Source organism: Nicotiana tomentosiformis, chromosome 5, assembly GCF_000390325.3.
Source record: "Nicotiana tomentosiformis chromosome 5, ASM39032v3, whole genome shotgun sequence".
In the NCBI taxonomy this organism is placed as follows: Eukaryota; Viridiplantae; Streptophyta; class Magnoliopsida; order Solanales; family Solanaceae; genus Nicotiana; species Nicotiana tomentosiformis.
In genome coordinates, this window is record NC_090816.1 from 134,614,342 (window position 1) to 134,621,574 (window position 7,233).

Here is a 7,233-nt window from a genome sequence, read left to right on the forward strand (position 1 = left end):
ATTAGGGCGGACAACTTTCAAATAACCAACGTGTTGCTCACTTTGCTCGAGCAACGAGGGTTCTTCACCGGTGCACTGGGTCAAAATGTATACAAACACTTGAAGGGGTTCGTAGATACGTGTTGGGGGAGTGAACAAACAAATGTCTCCGAGGATGCTTTGAGGCTAAGGCTTTTTCCCTTCTCTCTATGAGGGAAAGCTTTATATTGGTTGGAACATTTGCCAAATAATTCCATTCATACTTTGGATGAATTAATGGAGAAATTTATTTCTAAGTACTTCTCTCCCGAGTACATGGCTATTCTTCGGGATGAAATTCTAGCATTCAAGCAAGAGCCTAATGAACCACTACACGAGATATGGGAAAGGTATAGAACAATGGTGAAAGAGTGCCCCAATAACGATATGACGGAGAACGTGATTCAACAAACTTTCTATCGGGGGATCAATACAACCAACCAATATGTAGTGAATCAACTTGTCGGTGGGAACTTCATGACGATGCCTTATGCGGAGGCATGTGATATCTTGGATGAGATGGAGGATATTTCATTGGAGTAGAAATCTCGGGCTAATGTTCCACAAGGTGATCCCAATGTGATTCTTCCTCACAAAGAGTTGCATGACCATGGATAAGCCATAGCCAAGTTGATTACCACCATGAACCAATTGGCAAAGGCTCAACTTCAACAAGTGCAAAACCCAAGTCAAGTCAATGCAATGGAGGGAGTAAGTATGATGGTGAACAATCGAAGAAGAAGAAATCCACAAGTGCAACAAAGAGTGGACAACTTTATGCAAGATGATAGTGGATTTAATCAAGATGACTCTTACAATGACCAAGAAGAAGAGGTCCAATATGTGAACAACTTTCAAGGGCAAAGAAACAACTTCCAAGGCCCTAGCCAACAACAATGGAGATCTTAAAATAATCAAGGCAATTAGAATTCTCACAACCAAGGTAATTGGAGTGGTGAAAACAATCAAAGCAATTGGAATAACAACAACAATCAAGGGAATTGGAGTGGAAGCAATAATCAAAGGAATTGGCATAACAACAATAACCAAGGCAATTGGGGAGGCAACAATCAAGGAAATCGGGGGTTGGGTTTTCAAAGGCCCCCGATGTATCAACAACCGAGCAACCCACCTCCTTATCCTTCCCATGGTCCCAATTCTTCCAACAATGAAATAGGCCGAATTGAGAACATGTTCAAGCAAATGATGGAGAAGAATGTTGTTTCTGATGCCCATCTTGATTCACACAACACATCGATCCGCAATTTAGAAGTGCAAATGGGGCAAATCTCTCAAGTTTTAAATTCTCGTCCCAAGGGGGCACTAACAAGTGACACGGTGGTGAACTCAAAGGGTGGGAACAATACGGGGCATGCCATGGCTGTTACTACATGAAGTGGAAGAGGTAGGAATGCACCCACCTCAAGTCAAAGGCAACTTGTGGATGATGAGAAAGTGGTAGAAGAAGAAGAGATCCCGAACAATGTGGTGCAAGCAAATGATGAAGTGCGGATTGATATTGATGACACTGTGGAAGAGACTCAAGAGGAAGTGAACCAGTCTAGGGATCATGTTATTGACATACCGGAACCAGTAGTGCAAAAAGATAAGGCACCATTTCCTAAGCCACCTCCTCCATACCGTCAAAGGCTCGTCAAGCAAAATGGTGAGAATTAATTCAAAAAGTTCATTGACATGATGAAGAGTCTCTCGATAAATGTGCCATTAGTTGAAGCCTTGGGTCAAATGCCCGGTAATGCAAAGTTTATGAAGGAATTGGTAACAAAGAAGCGGTCGATGAATTTGAAACTATCAAAGTCACTCATCAAGTGAGTGCGATTATGCATTAGATGGCTTCTAAATTGGAAGATCCCGGTGCTTTCACAATCCCTTGTACCATTGGAAGTGCCGAGTTTGCTAAAGCTCTTTGTGACCTTGGGGAAAGTATCAATTTGATGCCCTATTCGGTTTACAAGGCCTTGGGAATTGGGCAACCAAGACCCTCATCTATGATATTACAAATGGCCGATCGTACAATGAAGAGACCGTTGGGAGTGATTGAAGATGTATTGGTTCGTGCTGATAAGTTTATGCATTCGACGGATTTTGTTATTCTTGATTGTGAAGTGGACTATGATGTGCCGATTATTCTTGGAAGACCTTTCCTTGCTACGGGGAAGGCTCTTGTTGATGTGGAAGCCGAAGAACTCACTTTCCGGGTAGGTTATGAAAAGGTGGTGTTCCACGTGTGCAAATCTATGTGGCAACCAAATAGCAATGAAGTGTGTTCTTTCATGGACTTGGTGACGATGTGATTATTAATGATACAAGTGCCACGATTAATGTGGGTGATATGTTGGAGGACGTCTTGCTCAACTTTGATGATGACGAGATGGACGGCTTCATGGAATGTGTGAACTCTTTGCAAGGAATGGGGTCGTACAACTATGCACCCCGGAAACTTTCCTTGGATCTTGAGAATAGCAAAACTCCTCCTACAAAGCCTTCAATTGAAGAGCCTCCTACATTGGAGTTGAATCCATTGCCTCTACATCTTAGGTATGAATTTCTTGCCCTTGTTCTACTTTGCCGGTTATTCTTTCCTCTTGTTTGATTAACGTGCAGGTTGACTCCACATTAGCGGTGATCCACAAGAGGAAGAAGGATATTGGGTGGACTTTGGTGGATATTCGGGGAATAAGCCACATATTTTGCATGCACAAGAATAACTTGGAGGAATATGCCAAACCACAAAGGACACTCAACGAATCTATGCAAGACGTGGTCAAAATGAGATTATCAAATGGTTGGATGTTAGGGTTGTCTATCCCATTTTCGATAGTTCGTGGACTTCTCCGATGCAATGTGTCCCAAAGAAGGGGGGCATGACAGTGGTCACTAATGACAAGAATGAGTTGATTCCCACAAGAACGGTGACCAGGTGGAGAGTATGTATGGACTATCGCAAGCTAAACAAAGTCACGAGGAAAGACCATTTTCCCATTTCCCTTCCTTAACCAAATGCTTGATAGGTTGGCCGGTCGTGCTTTCTATTGATTTCTTGATGGATATTCGAGCTACAACCAAATCCTTATTGCTCCGGAAGATCAAGAGAAAACAACTTTCACATGTCCCAATTGCATTTCGCTTTCAAACGGATGTCATTTGGCTTATGCAATGAACCAACAACTTTTTAAAGGTGTATGATGGCGATCATTACGGATATGGTAGAGGACTACCTTGAAGTCTTCATGGATGACTTCTCGATAGTCGATGATTCCTGATTGCTTGGTGTAACGACCCAACTTATCATTTTGTGAATTAGCATCTCATTCAATGACTTAAGGTCCCAAGAAACTTTGTGATGTGTATTATGACTTGCGTGTGTGGTCGAGTTTGATTTTCGGATGATTAAGGATCAAATTGGAAGAACAATTCGTATTTAAGTTAACTGGGGAGTTGACTTTTGAGCAAACGAATCCAGAATAGAGTTTTGATGATTCTAATAGCTCCGTGTGGTGATTTTGGACTTAGGAGCGTGTCCTGAAAATTATTTGGAAGCTCATGGCTAAATTAGGCTTGAAATGGCTAAAATAGAAATTTAAGTTTGGAAGTTTGACCGGGGAATTGACTTTTTGATATTGGGGCCGGAATCCGATTCTGAAAATTGGAATACCTACATTATGTCATTTATGACTTGTGTGCAAAATTTGAAGTCATTCCGGATTGATTTGATACGTTTCGGCGCAAAACATAGAAGTTGGAAGATTGGAAAACCCATAATTCGATTCGAGGTGCGATTCGTAATTTTGACTTGATTTGAAGCCTCCACTAAGTTCGTATTGTATTTTGGTACATGTTGGTATATTTGGTTGAGGCCCCGAGGGACTTGGGTGTATTTTTGGATCATTGGTTGAGAGATTAGTAAAGTTACGAAATTTGGGAGTTTGGCCATGGTCAATATCATGTCAAGACCACTTCTTTTCAGTGTTTTGAGTGCGCGAGCAGGTCCGTAGCGCATTTTATGATTGAAATTCATATATGTTTTGTGTCCGGGAGGTTCCGGATGAGTTTCAGGGTGAGTTTTGAGCGGTGTCTAGGCATTTCGTCACTCTAATGTTGTTTCGGAACTTTTGGAAAAGTGCGGACCGCAGAGGTAAAGTGCGGACCGCACAATGTTGAGTGTGGCTGCACTTTAGAGGAAAAGTGCAGACTGCAGAGGACAAGTGCGGACCGCACAATTTTATGTGCGTCCGCACTACAGAGGAAAAGTGTGGACCGCACAATTTTGTGTGCGGCCGCGCATAAGAGGTTATGCAGGTTCGATGGTCCGACTTCGGAGGCTTATATCTTTTAATCCATAACGAATTTGGAGATGATTCAAAAATGAAACTTGTATCCCTTTGAATCTAGTTTCTAGAAAGGTGTAGCAAAAATCATTTGGACATATGTAGAGAAAGTTAAAGGTCAATGTGCTGAAGCCTGGAAGTCAGAGTTTCAAAAGTGCGGCCGCACAATTTTGAGTCCTACCGCAACACCTGGGATTGTGCGACCACACAAGAAAATGTGCGTTCAGCATAATGGGGATCAAATTTTGTACTATATGAATGAGGGTTTCATCTCATTATTCATTTTTAGACTTTGGGAGCTCGGTTTGTGGCAATTTTTCAGGGGGTTTTCAAAGAATTCTTTGGGGTAAGTTATTCTAACTCGGTTTTGGCTTTATTACACGAATCTATTATTATCTTCATCATTTAATCAGTGAATTGAGTTGGAAATTTGGGAAAAAGTTGTAAAACTTTTCAAAAACGAAAAATATAGATTTGGAGGACGATTCGTTATCGGAATTTGGTAAAACTGGTATGGTTGGACTTGTACCTGAATGGGTGTTCGAATTTCATGAAAATTTCGCCGGGTTCCGAGAGGCAACTCCCGCGTTGACTTTGGTTGAATTTTTAATGCAAAATTTTAAGTTGATGTTTTATTATCCGGAATTGTTTTTGATGAATTTTAATGAAGATATACAATTAATTTGGTTAGATTTGAGCTATCCGGAGGTCAATTCAAGCAAGAAGGCAATTTTGGAATATCAGCCTAACTTCAAAAAGGTAAGTATCTTGCCTAACCTTGAGTGGGGGATATTTCCCTTAGGCATTGAGTCTTATGTGGAAGTTGTGTGATTGAAAGTCGTGTACGCGAGGTGACGAGTACGTATTCAGGCTTATATGTGCAAAATTTATTGGGTTAAAGTCTTAGGCATTTTTGTGTAGTAAATTGGATAATTGTTGGCATCTATTAAATTCTTTATTTGTCACACCCCATTCCTTGTTTGTCGAATTTGTTTTTATATGATAATTAGGTATGGTTGTCATTTCAATTTTTATGTGCATTTCGTGAGTTTGTTGATTTAATATTTCCTGAAAATTATTATATTATGGATTTTTCATCTGCAAATAATTAATTAAATAAGTTTAAAAGTGTTATTGATATTTTATCAAAAAATTGAGATAAAAGAGGGTGTTGTCTTATGCTGAGTTATTTTTCCATCTATGTTATTGTTTTTGAGGTTTTATATACGTTGTGTGGAGCCTTGGACTATTTGTTGAGAAATTTATTGATTGTGCTATATCTTTGGAATTCGATTGTGGTCAGTGGGCAAATTGTGATATGAATTATTGTATTATATTGTCGTCTAAATACTCTCCTTGATGTTATTTATGCTTCCAACCTTGCTTGTTAATGATATATATGTGCTTGGTAAGGAAGAGTGTAAAGCACGAAGGGTGATGCTGTGCCATTTCATATACATTATCATGTGCGGGAGAGTGTAAAGCACGAAGGGTGATTCCGTGCCATTGAGAGTGTAAATCACGAAGGGTGATACCGTGCCATTTTATTTATATTATTAGGTGGGGATGAGAGTAAAAGTACGAATGGTGATGCCGTGCTATTATTTTTATATTATCATATGTTAATGGCACGAACAGTGTTTTCCTGCAGGCGAGGATAAGATACGTACATTATATTGTGATATCTTTTTGTTATGTGATCATTCTAGCCTTTATCTTGAGATATTATTGTGCACCAATATTTTCTATGTGACTTGTAGTCGTTCTTGCTTCTTGTGTGCCTCCCACTTTATTTCTTTTATTGTTATTGGCATTTCTCCCACCTAGTTGGTATTGCTATATGTATGCACGGTGAGAAAGAGATAAATGCACGAAGGGTGTTGCCGTGCCAATTGATTTGATCTACATATATATATATATATATATTGGGTGAGAATGCGACAAGTGCATGAAGGTATTGCCGTGCTATTTGATGTGATATGTTGAATGTATTTCTTACACTAGGAAAGTTAAATGAGGTGTCACAGGGTGAGATTTATTTGAAGGGATTATATTTGAAAGATATTTATTTGAAGGAATTATATTTGAAAGATATTTACTTGAAGGGCGTATTAGAGCTCTAGATTCATAGGTTCTAAGAGTCACAAACGAGTCTTGCGGATCGGTACGGAGACATCTATACTTATCGTCGAAAGGCTACAAAACTGTTACTAAATTTCCACTTCTTTCATTCATGTCGTGCGAAATTATTAATTTTGGGGTTTGAGCCTTTGTATCTCAGTTCTATCACGGATGGTGAGGAGACGGGCTACCGGAATAGCTGAGCAGACACTCGCGCATTCGGCTAGGGCCGCAAGAGGCCGAGGCCAAGGTAGAGGTCGAGGAATGGCACGTGTCATAGTTAAATCTCCTGTCAGAGTAGCGGTTCAAGAGCCGCCAGTAGCTCCAGTTGGGGGACAAGTACCAGAGACATCTGCTATTACCCCCGGACTTTAGTAAACTTTAGCACAGTTCCTGAACATATTTGGTATATTAACTCAGGCAGGATTGATCTCCGTTGCACCAAATATTTCACAGATTGGGGAGGGAGCTCAGAATTTTACCGCTCGTACTCCAGAGCAGCAGGTCTACATTGGTCAGATTCTGGGTATGGTGCTGGTACAACATGTTATTTCGGTTTAGCCTGAGTTCAGACGAGGGACAGCAGAAGAAGAACAAAAAGAGACTTTAGAGATTAAAGAGGTATAATCCACCTACCTTTGGTGGCACAGCTACCGAGAATACCTGGGGATTTCTAGAAAAGTGCCACTGTATTCTCCGCACCATGGGTATTGTGGAAGTGAGCGAAGTTGCCTTTACTACATTT